Source organism: Pyxicephalus adspersus, chromosome 6 (assembly GCF_032062135.1).
Source record: "Pyxicephalus adspersus chromosome 6, UCB_Pads_2.0, whole genome shotgun sequence".
NCBI lineage: Eukaryota > Metazoa > Chordata > Amphibia > Anura > Pyxicephalidae > Pyxicephalus > Pyxicephalus adspersus.
In genome coordinates, this window is record NC_092863.1 from 39,197,114 (window position 1) to 39,218,908 (window position 21,795).

The 21,795-nt window shown below is 36.7% G+C and overlaps 1 protein-coding gene across 3 annotated transcripts in view; it reads left to right on the forward strand.

Moving 5' to 3' along the window:
* The first annotated feature begins 6,101 nt into the window (after positions 1-6,101).
* Positions 6,102-21,795, forward strand: part of FAM222A (family with sequence similarity 222 member A) — a 55,096-nt gene continuing 39,402 nt past the window's right edge. Inside the window, exon 1 of one of the 3 annotated variants that reach the window (XM_072415379.1) lies at positions 6,102-7,117. The gene's annotated coding sequence lies outside the window, so the exon portion shown is untranslated. Of the gene's footprint in view, positions 7,118-11,463; positions 11,968-21,795 lie in introns of those variants that run through there. The other 2 variants (XM_072415380.1, XM_072415383.1) reach the window with 2 other exon arrangements.

Consider the following 21,795-nt stretch of genomic DNA (forward strand, 5'->3'; position numbering starts at 1 on the left):
TTATACAGCACAAACATATTATGCAGCATTGCACCTCCTCTATACACGAAAGGTTTAATTTACCAAGCTACTATACCAGAATAAGGATCCTTATATAAATTAAGGTAAATTGAGCCCTAATGCCAGCAATACAAATCTAGCAGATGTCCCAACCCTTACTTAATAAATAAAAAGCTTTTTGCCTGTCTAGGTTCCTATTAAACATGCTCTGTTTTCCACAATAAGCACAAATGCACCACAAAGTCCTGAACTAGAAAAATGTTACAGGTTTTCCTATATATTACTCCATTTTAAGATATTATTGGATAAGATTAAATATTTTAAGGACTTTTGTCAATGAGTTCTATTGTAAAATTGTTTTTTTCTAGGGGAAGTTGGTCTTTGGACTGGTTCTGTTGGTGTTTGCATTGACTTAAAGTGACCCTGCCAGGTCTTTTTTTTCATAAATCATGTTTCTTGTAAGAGAAAAGGTAGAATTGCCATTCAATTCATAGAGACTTGTTAGGGTCTTTTTTTTAAAGAAAACATTTAAATAAAGAAACACATCTTATTGCAATAGCATTTTCCGAGTTCCTTGATACAAGCACGCAGCAAGTAAAGTCAGAGTGATGTTAGAACTTGTCTTTTGTATATTTATACAAGGTTAGCTACATTTTAATTCGCATGGCAGACAGAAGCCAGCACTTTTAGAAGGATATGTTAATAAAGACAGCCTATATAATTCCTCAGTACTGTTTTTAAAAAAAATTAGGGAGAAGCTTACAAAACACCAAATAAATTCCCTGTGCCAGCACATATAATTTCCTAAAACTTATTATTGTTCAAAAATAGATTGAGACCTTCCCTCCACCCATGATATAACCAATATCCATCTTCATGGAAATCACAGGATACAGAGCTCCAAATTCTGATTAGTTCATTCATCATATATAACCAGACATGATGTACTGCACTGTTGAATACAGACAGCAATACTTGAGAAATCATACCTTATATCAAGCCTATCTTTATGAGATGGATTTTATTAATTAATTATAAATATGTCAGTGTGGTATTTCTAATTGTCATTTTCTGCAATTTCCTCTCATTCACCTTTATACATGAACAGTCTCACTTTCTACAAACAAATACATTTAAGGAGCTGCAATAGATGGGAATTTATATGTGAATAAGTAAAATGTATGAGTAAGTTCCAGAAATCCCCTTGTATAACTAGAAACATCTGTTCATACATCCCAAGTCCCATGTCAATTATTGAGACCCCTGGGAAATGTGCAGACATAGTGAGCCACTAGGATACAGACCTCCAGAGTATCTACAGCATCCCATGGGCCATAAACACAGAGATATGCTGAGCAGAGAAAAAAAACTAATCCGAAAACAGGCAATTTAAAATGCTATATAATTAGCTAGCTACGTGTTAATTACAGCAGTTAAACAACACATATAGCCATGTCATACATACATATGGCTGAGATAGATAAATGAATCGTTTTATACCTACCAATAAACCAAGGCACATGGTTGGAAAGCTCTATATAATAAACATAACATATTGTCCAAGGATACACTGACAAACTACTGTCATACTGATAAATCATCGCAGTGTACAGCTTGGCTGCTCCACTGACTGAAGCGTAAATAACATTTATTAATGGACCATTAAACCCAACATGCAACGTGTTCCAATATGTTCCGGGAACATTTAGAGGTATATATGTTGAAATTCCTTACCATTTTAATGGGAAATAGAAAAGATTTTCATCATTTCTTTTCCTAACTACCTTTAATATCATCAATACCTAAAGGAGGTAAAGACAACCTTTAAAAATAGCAACACATAACTGTAATAATTCTAATAACAATATTATGGCAATAATAAAAATAATGACAATACTAGAATGTCACTAGTAATATCAAATATGTTCCCACCAGAGAGTGTTAAGGTTAGGCTTGAGCATGATCAAGGCCTAAATGGGCAATTGCCCAGGGTCCCCACCTTCTCTAGGCCCCCAATTGATAAAAGGGGGTATGGGAGCCTGGAATGCTGTGGATTGCCGGCCCCCAATATTTGCCCAATGCCCATCCCTGAGCATGACAATCAGGCAACTAGCACGGTCTTAGTAGTCAGTCATGCCATACAACAATATATGTATATAAATATATACGGATGGTATATTGAGTACAAAGGGGTGAAGGTAGGTGTGCTAAGAATGATTAAAGAGATGGAAAACATTTAGATCATACCAAAGGTACGTAGAAAAATGTCCTAAAGTCAGGCCAACAGTTTTTATAACATTAGAATTCTAAAAATAATCATTGGTACACGGCTGATGAATAATATATTTCAAAAACTAAAGGGCTTGCGTTATGTTGACAGAGAAACATAAACTGGTAATGCAATTCACTGATTTTCTTCAATTAGACTTTTACAAAAAGTGACATCTGTCAGCCATGCTAATGGAAAATATAACATTAATGAAAATAACAGCCACATGTCCCCAGGTATTACATGTAACAGAAGCATTACATTATAAAGAATATAGAAAAACAATTAGAATATCAGTTTCTTGAACATCCACCAAAAGCTGGACATAGGATATAGAAATGACATGACGCTTGTTGCAATCTTTAATTCCATTCTGTAATTGACACAAACAGTTGCAATAGGGAACACTCAGAAAGATATATCATCCTCCATTGAAGTAGGTTAGAAATCACCATTGTTCTGCTGTGCTGATGTTTCATATGACACTTGTTATTGGGAACATACACAACAGACACTATAAAGAGGAAACATTTATTTTCAAGGCCTGTTTGGTTGGAGGTCATCAGTTTTCCTTCTGGATAATCTAAAAGATTGTCACACCATACAGAAAGATTGTGTAACATCCTCACATGCATGGAGAGCAATGAGGAATCACAGAACGTGGATTGCATAGTGGACATGCCGGTCAAGTGGATCATCAAACGGTCTGGTGTTTTTAAGCAGAAAGAACAACTCTCTTACAACAAATTTACAGTTACTGGGTAATGTCATTTTACTTTCAAAACTATTTGCCATTTGTATGCAGCTTCTATTGTGATCCAGGTACATACAGTAAGTCAGTGCACATTACTCGGTAGGTGTTTTTACCCTTCCCTACCGCAGTTATGCGCTTTTACTAAGCTGTCTCTAGCCTGCTGATTGTTCTAATTCAGCAGCACAGACACAATGAGCCTGATTTATTAAAGCTCTCCAAGGCTGGAGAGGATACACTTTCATCATTGGAGCTGGGTGATCCAACAAACCTGGAATAGATCTGGTCCAAGATTTGAAACATTTTCTAGCAAATAGGAAATTACTTCCAATCCAGGTTTGCTGGATCACCCAGCTTCACTGATAAAAGTGTACTCTCTCCAGCCTCAGAGAGCTTTATTAAAACAGGCCCAATGACCTGATGTATCAAAGTTTTCCAAAACTGGGGAAATTACACTATCATAGGAGAACCTGAGTGATCCAACAAACCTGGAAAGGATCTGGTCTAGAATTGAAAACATTTGCCAAATAATAGCCAATGTTTTTGAGAAATCCATTTCACGTTTACTGCATGGCCCATGTTCCTCTATTTTCACTAGTCTTGGAGAGCTTTAATAAATCAGGCCCTCTAGTAAAATCATCAGCTCTCAGTAGTAAAATCATGGTAATGTGCACTACGGCACAGCCTGAAATGCTTAGAGTGATGTCCTTCACTTCCTAAGTAGTCCTCAAAATGGGATTACAAGACAAATATATACATGTAGATTTGGGTAATTATACATGTAATATTTAAAAGGCACTGTCCCTCTGTCTTCAGACAGTTTTCTCTTGAGTGGTCAACATAAAAGCTTTTGGAGCCTCAGCTGTGACCCTTGGCATCACCAAGTGGCTGCACATAATATTGAATATATGTTCTATAATAATGCACTCTGTCGTCTCTGATAGAATAAAGAACAACAAATCCATCCTGGCACCTTACTATACAGCTGCAGAGCTAGTAATGAAGATTAGATTGTCAGCTCCTCTGGGGGACAGTTAGTGGCATGACTGTGGACTATGTAAAGCACTGCAGAAGATGTTGGCCCTATATAAATGCATGGATAAATAAATTACAGAACTTGGAGGAATGAGCAGTTGCTGTGCTTATCCAGTGGACAGGGAATCATCCAAGGAGAAAGAAAGAAAACAATATTACAGTAAATCATTCTATACAACGTATGTTCACAAATATAGCTAAACTCCTGGCGAATGGATGAATCCAGTTTTACTTACCAAACTCTTTGCATTTTTATTTGTATGTATCTCTATATGGATGTATGTAATACAGAAGGCTTTTAAGAAAGTGAAGTGAACTCTTCCAAAGGGACCATAGAGAATAAAAAAAATCCTATACTTTTTTTTTATTCAAAAACATGTTTTAGTTTATTTGAGATGTTCTGAGTAGAGGTAAAAAAAATGGAAAGAATCTGCGTCAGCTGGAATTTCGTCGGATTGGTTGACATCTGAAATCTGACCGGAATTTTCTAGTTGGGATTTGGATTTAAAAAGTTTTAAAATTCTCATTCTTGAAGTAAATCACAACAATTATTTTCTTAGCCGATTGTAGGAACCTTGGGGCAGTCTGAACCCATTTTCTTCTGTTTCATAGGTAGCTTGTGTATTACTGCAGCATCCTATCACTGTTTTGGAGAGCTTAAATACCAACTTCTGAACTGACCTTGGAATAAAACTATACAACCACCACTAGTCCTGAGAAAAGTTGAGTGGAAGTGTCAGAGCTCCTCCCTTGATCTCTTTGCATGGGCTTTGCATTCTATTGTATGATTTGCTTTAACAGACATGCATTGGACCTGATTTATTAAAGGCCTTCAAGGCTGGATATGGACTAATATGGGAAAACCTGTGTGATCCTAAAAAGCTGGAATAGATTTTTTTAAATTATTTGCTATTATTTGTCAAATGTTTTCAATCTTGGACCAGATCCAAACACGGTTTGCTGGATCATCCAGGGTCACCATTAGTAATCTATCTTCTCCAGTCTTGAGATCTTTAATAAATCAGGACAGTTGTAATTTAATCCATGCTCCAAAACCCTTCTATTGAAATGGAATATGTTGATTTGGCTCATCAACAGTAAATTTGAAACCTAGAACAAAAGAAACCACTGCATCATCAGATTGAGGATGTTTTCTTCTTTCAGGGTCATTTCACACCACAACAGTGTGCTGTAAAATAAATGCGTCTCAATGTATATAAAAAAAGCTACAGGCTACATTTACTGCATCACCCGCATGCTTGGTGTAGTTGCTTTGGGACACTCATCAATGATTTGGGTTTCAACCATTACTATTATGATTGGCTCTCCCATTTTCACCCCTCAAACATAAGCTAGGGAGAAAATAGAAAAGCCAGCCCCTGGTTATCATAATACAAGACCATTGGGTGTTTATTGTCAGTCTTGGGTCGCAGGAGAATCTTTTTTATTATGATTATTTTTTATTAAACAGGATTTATATAGCACCAACATATTATGCAGTGTTGTACAATAAAGTATAAATTATTATAATAATATAATATATATAATATATATATTAATATAAAATAAATTCTTTGTTGTAGAATGCAGGTCAGAATTTTATATTTAAAAAGGAGCAATTGTAGAAATAACTGTTGAAAACTAATGGAATATTGCGGTTTGAACACTTTTCATTCCCCCAGGTCCCCCCCCCCCCCCCCCCGCCCCCATCCACGTGGGCACAGGGTGTGAATATACGTGTGTGTCGGGGCAGAATATAGTTTTGCACCGTCTGACAGCCGCATGAGATCCTTGCGCAGCCTTCCCGTCCACAAGCTGGGATTTAAATTTTTCCGCGAAATAAACGCGTGGCTGCTCCTTCCTCCCAGGGGCTCCACTGGGACGCCGAGCGTATCACCCTGGTAACCGCCTTTCCCCGCCTCCCATTGGCCCGCCTGCCCGACACAGCCCTATATCATTGGCGGCCGCAGCAGAAGAGGCGCGGCGGGGGCGTGTCTCCCACAGAGGAGACAGAAGCATCGTTTCAGTTGCCTGTCAGTTCCCGACGTGCAGAGCAGCTGAGAAGATCCTTCATCCTGCATGCTGCACGGGCGCACAATCGTCCGGCTCATCCATCAATTCCTGCACGATCGGGGCATTTCTCTGGTGTCGGCGGGGAGATCCGGGAAATCGCCGTCAGCACTCCGCTCTGAATGTCTGGGGGAATCAAGCTGCTAGCAGGCATCCAAGAGCAAAGCCAAGGGGATCTAACACACAGGAGAGGATTAAGTGGATGTTGCAGGGTGCAGATCGTTCTTATGCAGTGCTGAAGCCCAGGAAGGAGGAGGGGGTCAGTGCACATCCTACGCTCCTGCCTATGTCGGCGATATTCCTGGATTAGCGCTCGTCTGTGGCTCTCTTCTCTCTGGAAATCTATAGCTCATCTATTTTGTTCTTTCTGCTGCCCAATAAATTGCTGTGGAGTTTACAAGAATGATAACAAAGACATTTTTCTTTCTTGCCTGCTAATATTTAAATTCATTTTTCTATTGTTTTTTTTCCTGATTTTCTGCTGTCATCGTGATATGAAAACGCTGCCCCGGAGGCTTGAAAATAAATTGAATTTTCACTGGTAAGGAAAAAAAATAGAGATTAATAAGACACGGGGGCTTTCTGTGCAGAAACTGGAGTGCTCCTGGATTTTCCTACTGATCATTTGTACTGCTAATTGAAGAGTTCCTCACATCTGCCTGGAGATTGCATTTTACTTTAATTTTTATTTATGGTTTTATTTTCTGCTTGGATTAATGTTCCCAACTTTCATGTCAATGCACAAACAAGCCCTGACACTTCTACCCATGAATGGTATTTGAAGGCAATCTCCAAGCTCACCCCCTGTTTATGGTGATTTGCCATCTCAAGGCTTTTTGTTCTTCCTATTGGCTTTTGCTGGAAGATTAAGGGATTGGAAGGAGTATTTTTGAAGACCTTATGGCTTGGATTGAGTTTTAGAGTCCTGCATAGACTTTTTTTCTTTTCTGGATCAAAGGCACTAACAGCAGAAAAGAGCCTGGAGATTTATGGTAAATATTGTCAGGGGTTGGCTTTGCTGCTCTTTAAAATGCAGAATATTCCTAAAGTATATTTTCGGGGCAGAATACAGCAGATGGTGGATTTTCCTCCCAGCTATCTGGTTTTTCTGAATGCTGGTTTAAACTAGTTGCTTTATCTTAATCGTTACCCATCTGTGTATAATTAATGGAAATGTACATGTTTCCTCTTCTATTTCTGTTCTGAACTTTTCAAATGCAAATGGTACAGATTAAAGGTGTCTAGAAGAAGTGGCGAGAAGGCTGTGATATAAGGATTGCATGTTTGGGCAAGGCAGGGGGTCCTGTATGTGCTTTAATTATTATTAAACAGGATTTATATAGCGCCAACATATTACGCAGCGCCGTACATTAAATAGGGGTGACACATTTATTATGCTTTTCTTTTAGGTAAGGAGATGTGTCAATTTCTGGTGCTCAAGTCCCAATCATGAAAATGTCATACAATCTTTAATGTGTTTTAGGCTTTTTTTTAATCTACAGCTTTCATTAATATAACATCCTGCCAAGAAGATCCTGTTTCAGTCACTTTGTTTTGGGGTGACTACACTCTAGTTCGTCTTCCAAACACTATCATGTGTTGTCACATGGCTCCTCAGTTATCTGCAAATGTCATGATCAGGATAAAAAAAGAAACAGTATAACAGAGAAAGGCAAAAACATGTTGATTGTTTGTTTGATACACAATACTTTAGCAAACTTATCATCCAGTCCTCGTTTACTTTAATAGTATTTGTCAAAGTTCTTTGTTGTAGATTATGATTGTTTGACATTTCTGATTTCTAAACAAATATGGTATGACATCTATGGGGCCAGATTTTATGGAAATACAGGTAAAAGTCTAGATCAAGGTTGCTGAAGGTAGCAGCTTCAGTTTTTATAAATAATCTCCTTTTGGCTGCACTGTGTTCAGTAATCTTTTGCACACAATCTAAAGCAGTGATGGGGGTAGTAGGTCATTAGGCCTTTGTCTGGTAGGATTTATTGCACAGCCTTGTCTGTAATCTTTTGCAAAACTCTTATGTTCCAGCAAGCAAATGTAAATATTTGCAGGGATATGTAGTGGTGCTTCTATATCGCTGCAGTCCCTGGTTTAGCTCTGATGGTAAGGTTACCCAAGACAATTTAATGTGACAGCCCTATAGTGTGTCTACAGTGGAAGTTGATATATGTGAACTTTGTTGCTAGCCCACAGGGTTTATCCAAGGAAGTTTTGTTCATAAAGCCAGCTGTGTTTAGGAAGGATAGAATTCGCCTCATTGCAGCTTATCTATTTGTATTTCTCATTTGGTTTGCCACTCCTGCATGCGGCTGAGGATACAATATTTTACAGTCTTCTGAATTATTACTGAATGGTTGTACTTTAAAGTATATGCGTGAGAAGGTATTTTTCCCTATCTGTGTCATAAAGTCGAGGGCATAAAGATGAGGCATGTGAGTGCCGGATAACAACATGACCCTTATGCAGGGTTTACAGAGTTTATTTTGCCTTGTTTCTTAGGTTTGTATTTTAGTGTTGATAATCTTGGACTTTAACCTTTGGTATTTTAAAGGTTTCCTGGTTTTCCCATAAACATTTACAGTGTTTTGCTGGTAGTAGTAGCCCTCAGAAAAATATTACTAAAAAATACCTGCACTTAAAGTTGAACCTTCCAGAAATCTAACCTTATTCACCCCCTCCTTCTTCTTCAATTCTATCTTCATAATCTGATCAAGAGGCCTACCAGCAGCTCAAGGCTCGCTGTAGCTGAGCCCATTGGACTACCTACTGCTGCTGTGCCTTGGCATTGGCAGCCAGAGAGAACCTGGAGCTGCAGGTAGGTCTACAGCCCACGTACATGTCTACGGTGGCAATGGGGGCATTTCCATGTCTATGGTGGCAATCAGATGCCCACAGGCTGACCTCTCCAAGGAAAACACTTTTTATAGGGTTGAAAATTTGAATCCGTTTACTATTACTTTTTCTCCTGGTATATAAAGATGCCTTTCCACCTTCCATGTCCACTGACATATACTTGTTAGGTCAACTATTTTACATTTATGGAGTGTTGTGCATTGTTCAGTCACATGTATGTATACAGGGAATTAGTGGAATAAAATTAGGGTGTCCTTGGCTACCCCTAAATAAACATTTCCTTTCCATAGTTAACTTCAGATGATGCTACTCAATAGATCAGGCAGTATTTATTGTCTAGTTGTGCTCCTCGTATATAGAACGTATTGAGGGGATCTGCAAAGTATAGATATAAATGATTCTATTCACAAATGTGTATTTTCCCACATTTATTTATTCAGCGTTTCCAATTTATACATCTTTTAGGCATATTGTTCACATCATTCCCATTCTCCCAAAGGATCTCACAATCTAATGTCCCTTAATTACTCCTTGACATAGTTATGAGATGAAGCCAGAAAAGCCACTTGTAGGTCTTTAAATTATAGAAAGATGCTAGATGTATGCTTAGTCATAGACTTGTACATCTGGAGTTTGTCAATTCTGCAAATAATATTTTGTATTGTTGCCAAGTCATTATTTTAACACCTAACTTCCATTCCTAAAAAAAAAAAACAAATAAAGTATTTTTTATTGGATTTTATTAAGCCACCTGGAACCTAGAAAGCTCTGGTATTTATTTTGTATACTTGTATTTCATGAAGATGAATGGTACCAGTAGGACTTTGTACTTGTATTGCCGTTTTAATCATTTTGCTTTTTCTAGTATCTTTCTGTCCCCTGATATATAAAATAGATCTTACCCTTCACATTGTGCTGACCATTATCCAGGTATTTTCATTTCCTTGCATTGTCTTACCTACCAGTAGATTTTTGTGATTGATGTCACCTTTTATTGACATAGTTCCTGCATTCATTCTGCGGGATGTGCATGGTATTCACACTTATCTTTACAAACAACACGAGTTCTGTGTACTTCAAATGTGACTTTGACCTTCCTTACAGATGTGTTTTCAGATAGTTGCTGCATATCAAACTTATTATATCAAAAGTCATACGAAATGCATACAGGTCATATGCAGCCCAGAAATATTACAAGTCTTCAGGTTTTGGGGGACAGTAATCAGTTTCACCATACAAAGCCTCTCACTAAACTATTTGTTTAATAAATGTAAATTTGTTGTTTTATTTTTAATAATGCATTGAAATTTGAAAATTAGGTGGTTAGTTTGTCTTCATTTGTGAGTGAACCTCAAACTGATAGAATTTTTTCACCAGTTACATATTGGGATGATGAGTTATTTTCCGCAGTGAACCACAGTAAATCCAATAATAAAATGTAAAAAAATCTAACATGGCATTATCATTTAAAATCATCATTTATATATTACGCGGTGGTTCTGTCACCTTCTGTTATGGGTAACACTATTCTGTTCCCCATGAGCTTTTAGAGGAGACAAGTGGTTGTTCTGGTGCTAAAAGAATCTCCTGCTGTTGTCACTTTCTGGAAGCCTCTCCCCAGCAATGACCTGCAGCCACCGCTGTACTATATGCATGTAACAAGCTGATGGAACATTGAGATGCAATAAAAGATAAAAGGGGTAAAAGCAGCAGGTTTTCCAAATAAATATTTACATGGTTATTAGACAGTGCTTCTAAAACACGTCACCTACTTAAGGTATAATCTCTATTGACTATAATAAAATCTGAATTGAGAAGAATAGGTTCACTCTACTGTGAGAACTTTTGTATGGGGTGTTCAGTGTTGTGGAAGGTAATGTATAATGGTATATATTCTAGCCCTATTGTTTTAGCTTGGGCCCATTCAGCTGTCAAGGGGTTACATTTTTTTTACATATCCTAGCACTCTTATTCTACTTTAGGCCTATCCAGCAGTGAATGGCTTAAACCACCTTTATATAAGTTGGTTTTCTTGTTCTACTTCAGCACCTATCTAGCTGTCAAGGGGGTTAAATTTTCTTTTTATATTCCCTTGTTTTAGTTTAGGCCTGCCCGTCATTGAATGAGTTAAACCCCCTTTGTACAGGTTGGTTTTCTTGTTCTAAGACAGGATCTATCTACCAATGGGTTAAATTATCTGTATACCGTATATTTTAGCTCTTGTTCTAGTTAAGGCCTGCCCAGTAGTGAATGGGTTAAACCCCCTTTATACAGGTTGTTTTTCTTTGTTCTAGTACAGGGTCTATCTATCTACCAATAGGTTTAATTCTTTATACAGTATATTCTAGCTAATGTTCTAATTAAGGTCTGCCCAGTGGTTAATGGGTTAAACCCCCTTTATACAGTTTTATTTTCTTGTTCTAGTTAGTGCATGACCTATCTGCCTGTCAATGGGTTGAATTATCTTTATACAGTAGATTCTAGCTCCCTTGTTCTAGTTTAAGCCTGCCCAGTGGTGAATGGGTTAAACCCATCTTTAAATAGCTGCTCCTGAAAAGGATTTTGAGTGAATTGTCCCATCATTGTGAACCTGGTGATAAATTCCTGGCTTTACTTTTACAACAGGAAACCTGGTAATTTTGTTTTATTGCTGTTTGGCTGCTAATAGCAATTGCTTCCCCTGCAAGAGAAAAGAAGAGATGAGATGGCAGCATATTTCAAAGGAGGAGAAGTACCATACCAAGAGGTCATCCTCTGAATGCAAAGGGCTAGGAGGCTCAGGGGAGATCTCAAAAAAGACTACTGTACAAAAAGATTAGTTGAGTAATTGCACAGCTTCCCGACAGAAGCCATGGAATAAAACTGGAAGAATGAAACAATAAGTGACTGTCAGGTGTGACGTACCCGACAACTGCGATGTGTCATACACAACTCAACAAAGCAGTTTGATGCCGGCCATGTAGTTAAGGTCAGTCATTGGCGGAAAGCGGAACGCCGCAATATACACAGTAGATATACACAAAGTTGTTTTTGTTGTTTTGGCTTTTAGTTTGATTTTCAGGTTTCACTGGATTGAGCATTTTCAACAATTAAAAAGTTTTATGCTATAAAAAGAAAATGCTTATTTCTGTGACTTCATGGTGTGAACAAGCTGTATTTATATATCCTAATGTAGGGAAAATGTTAAGGAATTTCTGACATCCTAACATTCTTAGATTTAAACTACTGTATGTGAATAGGCCGGGTAGAATGGGTTAGATGTATGTCCAAAATTTAATTTAATTTTTTTTATTTTTGGGTAGAGGCAATGGGCCTTCACCATCATAGTAGACCAGATAGATGCTGAATTGTGTAGCGTCTCTTAATTACAGTGAATGTGCAACAAGAAAAGTAATTGGTTAAGGGAGATTTTATGTGATTTCCTATTTAGTCCTAGCAGTAATGTTTCCGTCACTTTGGGACCTATTATAAAGAGGTGAATTTGACATTCATTAAACATTCTCTGGTGGAGAATCAGTACTGCCATTGAAACACATGAAGATTCACCACCAGGGAAAGTTTTAGTGGATGTCAGATTTAATGTTTTATAACTAGAACCCCTAGTATTGTGGGAATAACAGTTTCACCAGAAGGTAATTGAGAAATACCAACGAGTGAGAAACCGGGATTCAAGTCTTCCACATTCTTTTTTTGATGTTCAAGTTTTTTTTCCTTACTTTGTTCTGAAAACAGGATTGTAATTATTAGACAAGTTTTAATGCATTGGTGTAGGCTAAACCATTTCCCTTGGATAGAAAATGATTACATTATGTCCCTATGTACTTTTTTTTTTTTGCTAAACACTTTTTTATAAGCATTTTTTTATAAACTTTTTTATTGAAGGATACATCAAAGAAAAATTATAATAGCAATGCCACAGTCAGGGTTACAACAAATGAATTAATACAAAATATACAGATATTTAGAAAAAAAAAAAAATAGAAAGCAACAAGCAGGCAAGATAAGTAAACACTTTAGTTAAAAACATTTTTATTGTACTCATGAACTTTTTTTTATTTATTTTTAACTTTTGATACATATTTTACATTTTTATAAGCTGTATATGTATTGAAGCAGTATAGTCATCTATTTATTTATACATATACATATATACACATTGTACCAATGGGCTGTCTAAAAATAATGATCTGTATCAAGTTGGTAGCGTGTAGCAGTTTTTAGAATATTCTTACTGCCAGTTGTGTTTTGGGTCCACTTTAGTTTGAGGCACTGCTGTCCCTTTTTTCTTATTTTTTTATTCTTTTCATGCATCTGCAGTCCTTTAATCGAATTCTGTGCCTGCTTTAATAGGTATCAGTCCTTTCCACCTAATAGGTACCATGATGGGTTTAGTTTGTGTTTGTTTAGCTGGAGATTTAATGGGAACAGGCAGTTAGTAAGCATCTTGATGAGCATGCCTGCAGATGGGTCATTCCTTCTTTTGTCTGTCCTTGTTTTGCTTCTGAAGGTAGACACAATAAAACTCTGTTCTGCCTTTCAACCTCAAAACAGATAACAAGCCAGAGAGGAAATGAAAGGGCTTTAATGGCATATGGCCTATTAACCATTTCAAATCAAGTAGAAATTGAAAACTCTGCTTGAGGCTGCCTCCATTTACTCTGGCTTACAATATTATTTAGAAGTCTAGCTGTCAGAATTTTTTTGTGTGTGAGCAGAATATTAAGACAAGTGTTTGTGTGTATATATATAATATAAATGATATACAGTATAATATATATAATATATATATATATTATATATATATATATATATATAATATATATATATTTGATGTTTTAAGATTAAATAAATGCAGTGGCTCTGGCAGGTAGTTAAACAGCCATTTACCAGACCTTAGTATATCATATATAGAAAAAATATTTTTGTCTGTGTTTTGCGCTGTTTTAAGTAGTTTTATTTTGGTTGTTGCATTTTGTATTTGGGAAATGCATGGATGTGAGAAACATCTATAAGGTTCCGTGTCACTGCTGCACTTGATGCATTGACCTGCATTCTGCAATTCAAGTCAGTTGAAATACATTTCAAAAACATAATGCATCTGTGCAACAATCGTTCAGGCATATCTCATAGTTTGCACTAGCCTTCAAGCTATTATTTGGATCCAGCTGATGTTTACTACTAAAAGAAAAAGTTTGTTTAGAAATATTAAAATGAAATATCCAAGGAGATTAACATTTTTTTAAGAGTAGAATGAACAAATGGAAGATCTTTAATTCTGAAAATAATAAACTATAAATCCTTCCCTTTGCATTTTAAACTGAATATGAAATAATTAAGTAATTTATATTTGGGCTGCTTGTTGTTTTTGCATTCATACTGTTACTCCATAAAATAATTTCATAAACTGAACTATTGTTGCTTCATATTATACAGTTCTGTTTTGCTTGTTTATACAATCACATGTATGATATTGGTGATATATGATGATAAGATGCTCACTAATAAACATCTAGAACACATTGGCTCATTTTGCTCATAGCTTAGAGGGTTTTTTTTTTCTTCCCTGCGACTCAGCCTGGTTGTGCCTCTAATTTACCTGCAGACCAGGACTAAATGGCTACGATTTATCTATTGGAAGGGAGCTTAAGCCTGTTTGGCATGTGCATGGTTTACATTTAGCATTATGTACACGGTGTAGCTTTCTAAGAATCCAAGTGGTTTTCTGCGATAAGACTGATACAAGAATCCGGTATTCCGAAATATATACAAATCTGTTCAAAACTATTAATTCAGAATGTGTAGTGTTTAAGAGTCTCTTGAATAATTTATCATTGTGTGTATCCAGCTTTAGTTTTTAATTTGGACTAACTATCCTAAAACTATTGTTGGTAGAAGTGTCACATTGTGATACAAATATTTCTGCAGTAATGCACTTGTCTAACACTTTATTAGTCTTTTAGGTCGGGTTTAGTTCTGGCAGGCTGTGCAGTGTTTTATTGGAGCATTGCAAGTGTGTTGTCTTCAACACTTATGAAATGATCATTTATTATGAGTATGTGTGGTTTTTGTGTACCCTGTTATAGCAGCTACTTCGAAACTTGTCCATACTGAAAGACAAGGCACCGTGCCCAATTCAAACTAGATTTGTCAAATTTCAGCTCCGCATTTGTACTGGCAGACTGCAATCTTTTGGTGTCTGACAAGGATATCAATATATTTTTATAGAAATATTTTTATTTCACACATCACTCTCTAGGATCCAGAAAGCATCAGATGATGTCTGTAATAACAAATCATTAACACGTTTAGCTCGATCATAAGGTTTTTCTGTATGGCCTTTATAGGGACCTTGAACTTTGAGCTCCAGCTTTGATGATATATTGGCATTCTTGTTTGGGTAATGAGAATATCTAGGGATAAAGGCATGCAGGTATTTGTTCTGTCAAAGAATTAAGAAAAAATGTAAAACTTGTCAGTGCATTTACTGGCCTGTTGGTTTTAGTTTACACATGAAAGTTTATAAATTGATTATATTTGATATAAAATCCTAATTTTGTGGACATAATATACAAAATGCATTCTAAAAGTTCTGTAGAAACCAGGGCATGTATCAAGAGACTCTAATTAGTGGTGCTGATTTAGACTTTATGTTTTGTATTTCTCTGTAATTGGACTGTACTACTTAGTCCTAAAGTGCACCTGTCACTATTTAAATTAAACTTTACTGCATACTCTCTTCAGTAATGTTCCATGCTTCTGCATGATGGCCCAGCTGTTTCTGCAAGCCAGGTACCTGCAATATTTAAATTTTAGCTTTTACAAAAATCAGTCCAAAGGTTTGCCCCCACCTAATCTAACAATAAAGTGCAGGACCTTTGCTACAGATTGCAGTGTTGCGTTCTTCAGCTGTCACATTGGTAAAAAATTATACTCAATGCTTGGAGGCCCCGAGACAATCTGCAACTGTAGTCATATGGGTGGGTTGCAAGAGATTATTTTGATTTGCACTAGTGACAGGTGTTCTTTAACTGCCCATCCTGTTCTTTGCATCTATGGAGACATGTCACTGATCACTCCCTAAGTAAGCTTCAATTCCCATGATTATCAGCTGCAAGCTGGCAAGAGAAACATAGCAGAGAGGCAATTTGCAGACATCCTGTCTAGTGTCACCTTTTGCCTTTTATGATAATTAGGATTGTCCTACTTACTTTGCTGATTTTATGGTGGCAACCTTTTGTCTGGCTCTTTCCCCAGATCTTGATTAACTGCCTATTCTGATAGTTATATAGATGTCTCGCTTCCATCCTGTACCTTATTTAACAAATGGCTATTTCACATCTGTAGCCTTCTGCGTGCACTTCACCCCTCCCAGCTACTTACCAGCCCATGGCTGTACTATAGCACTTCTTTAGAAAAGTGCTTTTGCTGATGGCACTTTCCATGCACATCCTCTGCCGACCTTCCCCCCTTCTGTTATTCTTAAACTAGAGATTTCAGATCCTGAGCAAGTCAAGTGTTACCTTCTTCAATGTCTAACCTGACAGGAATGGCAGCTCTGTCGCATGCATATAGAATTCTTTCATTATTTTGTCACTGGGTGCAGGTTAACCTATTGCTGTTCAAAGTAAAACAAATGCCATTGATCTGTATTGTGGTCTATAGCATTTGCAGCTACATTTTAGGCCTTGCTGGTCAACACTTTATGTGTGGCAATGGTTGTAAAACCTTCAGTAAATAGTAATGATTTCCAGTTCATTTATGAACTGTTGGTCGTTCAAAAAAGTGATGGTTATATCAGCGGGTCATCCCTTTTAATAATGGGGCAAATGCAAGGCTAACAGTTATTTCCAGAGCTTTGTAGTCAGAATATATTCTTCTGGCAAACCAATTCCACAGCCCTGGTTATTTCTTTAGAAGTAATGTTGTTTTTCAAGTAATTAGAATGATCACCAGCTTTTTAAATGGACCCACTTAGAATGAAGCACAAACTGCTTGGATATTGTGCAGCACTTCTATAAAGAAGTATAAGTCAAATCATACTTTACGTCTTTTTTGTTGTCTTTTACCAAAAGAGTAGGCTTACTTTGTGTGAGATAGCTCTAAGCTCTTCTCACAAACGTCTCGAAAGTTTTATATCTCTTTGTAATTTCTCTTTTTAGTTGTCATGTAAATATCATCTGAAACTATTCACCCTCCCAGAAATTTCTCTTCTGTTTTAGTATGTCTACTAGTTTTGTCCAAAACTTTTGTACATAAGGTAAAGCCCGGCTTATGGATGTCCTCATTGACTTCCTGATTTACGTTAACTTTTTTGCAAATGTTGAAAATCTGAGGTTGGTTAGGGAAGTATGGTTCCTTCATTTATTATTATAATATGATTTTGTAAAAGAAGTGTAAACCCTAATGAGCTTGTCCCTGTGTATTTGCACATTGTTAAAGACAACTGTGGGATGACCGTTGTCCCATTTAGCCTTTCATTCAAAGTCTGTGGGGTATCGCCAACCATGGCTGCCTGAGGTTTCCCAACCATTTTTATATCATTTTTAGTATATTGCTTTTATAGGGATCTGTAGCATATTGCCCCTTACTTTCTATATAGACTGAACATGGACAATCACCACTGGACCTTGTTCATGTTTGGGGCTCCCCCTGAAGACTTAATCTACCCGCCTATACAATGGCTCCAGGTCAGTTTTAGGCTAGTTGTTTTTTACTCTTATCTCATTATAACTTACATTACCTGTTTGAAATTGTGCTATATATTGTCTCTTCTTCCTTGCTGTAAAATCTTTCACTTGGGTTTTCATCATTTAACCTTTGGTAAACAAGGTAAAGCTTTTTCATTATGCCAGAGTGATTTTGCTGCCTTTGATGTGGTTAGATTTCAGTTACTCAGTAGCTTTGTGACCTTAAGGCAAACCTCTTAATCTCTTTGAACCTGGGTCAAAATATTGTGTTTGTGAACTCTTCAGAAAAAGATTTACCCAAAATTATATATATAAAATACGCTTAATTTATTATATTTGTTTTAACTTAGGGACAAACAGGCATTACATTCTGTGGTTTGTTTTCCTTTCTTTCTAGTTGCATGGCTGTGTTGCTTTGTCCTATCATCTTATTAGAAGGAATTTGGAGCAGTAATACATTTTACTAAACTTCCAGGTATGCAACATCCTCCATCGGGTTCTGCATTCTGTTCATTGGCTGCACCTGGATGAATGAACTCCTTATGCATGCTCCGAAATTGTACAATGGTGTACATCGCACAGGAGATCCAGGACAGGGATATACTATTACACATCTGTATTTTAAGCATACATTTTTATTTTAAAGAAACCCTTTCACCAACATATCATTGCAGATGAAAAATAATATTTAAAAAACCTTTGGCATTTTTTTTCCTTTTCATAACAGATTATGTAGTTGCCAGGAGAGAAGAGAAGGGGAATAATATACAGTGTCATTTAAGTGTCTGTTTGGGCTGCTAATATCCCATCCAAGATGGCGGCACCCAGCATTGCTCTCCAGACTTTAGTATAGATATACAGTGGAGGCTTTTATAGGCAAATAATCTGCATAAACTTCATTAAATGCAAAAAATCCAATGGAATGCTTTTGTCTTGGATAGGGGGCCTTTTAAAGTATACAAGTAACTTGAGTGGTCCAGCCTGCTAGGATATTCCTTTACTAAGATGTATATTTAAACTTTGTATATGGGTAGAGTGATAAATGAAGCCTTATCTGGATAAAGTGACCCTGCTGATGGTGCTTTGTGAGTGTCAGACCTCCCTGCTTCTAGGGAGGGTACACTGTTTTACTGCTTTGGTTGCTAAGTTATACCAATCCATGGTTAATTAGCTTCAGCCCACTTGGCTGGTTGCAAGCAATTTAATTTTAAAGAGAGGCGTATAATTAATATTAAACCTTATACTGTTTACTGACTTATGAAAGTAGTGGAGGAGGTTGATACTCCGGAAATACTTGGGTTTCAGTAAAAATAAAACGCACACCAGCAAAACAAATACTTTCAGTTTATAGGTCAGAAAATTAAAGTTAAATTTTTTTTTCTTTGTTTAGCACAATATACCAAGTTGTAACCTTCCTCGCTTGTTCATGCAAACTATCTTGATAACTTACCAGTTAGCAAAGTTATATTGCATTGTCTCCTTTTTTCTCCTGTGATGTCAAAAAAATCATTGTAGATGTTTAAAGCAGAACTCCTCCAGTGAAATAAAAATCAAGAGACCCCATTACCCCCTCATTTATACACATCCGTAAATCCAGGCATCGTCTGGCTGGTCATGTGACATCTTTTAGGCTTGTTTTTTGGGGTGGCAGTGGCCAGTCTTCAATATTCTCATCAGTATTGTACTGTGAGTTCATGTAAACATGGTAGCACACCTTTAAATGTATGTCCATGACTCCTAGGCACAAAGGAATTGGGTGAAATTGACAGTGGCAATAATTTGGCCCAGAAGCATTAATAGACGGGCCTTACACATTTACATTGGTATTTTTAAATAAAATATGTCTTTAATTTTTTTGTATTCAGATCTGATGCCTGAAAAGTGCACAATAAAATTATCATTATCACAGCAGTATTTTTTTTTTTGGTCTGGATGTAGAAATTGGTCAGTTTTGCCATAGGAAGTCATTGTGTATGAAGGTTTTGTGATAGTCCACAAGCTGTCCCCATACCTAATTATAGGCTTTTTTTAAATCGTGTTTTACAAAGGGCCATGAACGTGTTTTGCAAGCATCCATAGTTTCACAAGATAAGTCATCATTACTTTCAAAGTCATTTTGGCCTTTCGTGTTTTGAAGTCTGGTTGTTTTCATTAAGCTAATTTTCTCCAGTCCTTGGTATCTACTTGGCGATTTATGCCTTGCCTTTTGTTAGATGCCCAGTGTGTGTATAATGTAAGAGATCCTCTGCCTAGTGAATGTATCCTAACTGCTCTAAAACATTCCCAGCAGGCTCTTGTCAGATACAGGTCATTAACTTTCTTTCATTGAGAGTTTGTTTACACGGCGGCAATAAACAGTATGTGCGCCGCTGCTCCCTAGAAATTCGGACGGATCGCACATAGATGGTCTTTTGAAAGCAAAACCCCCCCAACTATTGCATGGCAGTATATATACAAAAGAATATTAACCTTGTGTACAGTGTTGGGAAGAGAAAGGCCACCTATACAGCAAAGCGCTAGTGATACATGCTCTCATATATCAGGTTTATTTTATTTTCCATATTTATGTAGTGCCAAATTATGCAGAGATTTAGAGTACATTGAACCATTCATATCCGTTCCTGTCGCAGTGGAGTGTGCTATATAATGTCTCATCAGCAGTCACACACTCACTCATACCCTCTTGGGCCAGTTTTAGGTTGAGGGCAATTAATCAACCAGTGCTTTTTGTTTTTGATTAGGGAGGGGAGGGGGGAGCGATTGAAGGAAGCCCACACAAATACAGAATGAACATACAAGTGCCATAGAGAGGAATTCCTGGTGGGATTTGAACTCAAAACCTCACAGCTACAAAGCATCACTATGCCACCATGCTGTCTGGATTTTATTAGCCTTCGCTTCGGTCAGGCAGTATATTTGTTAAACTTGGTTGTTAAATTTGTTCATTCCCATGAAAAAGTGGGTGCATTGCACATTTGTGGGCACAGGCAAAATGATTTTGACAAGTGGCTCTAGGATTTTATGGGTGATATTTAACTTGGTCAGCGATATGCAAGTATACCCGGCAGAGCAAAAGGTACATTCATACTTTATATAGCGCCATTATATTACATAGTTCTTTACACACTCCATAGTCATGCCACTAACTCTTCCCTGGAGGGGCTCACTGTTTAATTTTCCTACCGTATTAACACATTCTAAGGTAATTGGCCTAACTGCATGTTTTTGGGGTGTTTTCATTTAGAAATACCACTTAAGATGAATTACATTTTGTTTACTTTTGCTTTATATCTGACTACAACCCTTCAATGGTCAATTTGGGTATAATGGGAGAGTAAACATCCCCTCTTTCTTGGATCTGACTTTATGTTAGCTGTTAATATTTTTAAATAAGTTACCCAAAACTTGCAGTTAAATTTGCAAGTGATTTATTTGAAACATTCTTTATTTATTTATTTTAGAGGGGTACAGAAAAGTAAACCGGGATGGGGAAGAATGAATGCATTATCAATAGAAAACAATCATACAACAATCAGAAATGGGCATACCTTGTAACTGCATAGAAAATGTAACCTGTAATTATAAAGTACACACAATACAATGAATCAAATAAACTGACATGTAAAGTAATAAATGAACCAAAAATAAAGGAAAGGGACAGGGAAGACAAACAGTGACAGTGGGCAACCGAGAGTAGGGGAAATGGCCGAGTAGGGGGAAATGGGCGTACAGTGTAAAGTTCCAGTGACCTGGTGGCAGGGGAAAGACAAAATAGAAAAGAAAAAAAATCCACACAAACTCCATAATTTTGAGCAGGGTCTAAGAGATAAAGTTATCTGCCTGGGTGGTTCATTTTGGATTTATATGTCTAAAAGCGGTACATTGTTTTTCATGAAAATTTATTTTACAGTATAATATAATAGTATGAGTATAATAAAGTTTGAAACACAAAATCATGTCAAAATAATAAATTAAAATAATTGACTTTAATAATAAATGTAATAGTAAACTTTGACATGCTTTTGTGTTTCAAAGTTTATTATACTCAATATAATATTTTACTGTAAAACGAATTTTCATGAAAGACAATGTATTGCTTTTAGACAAAT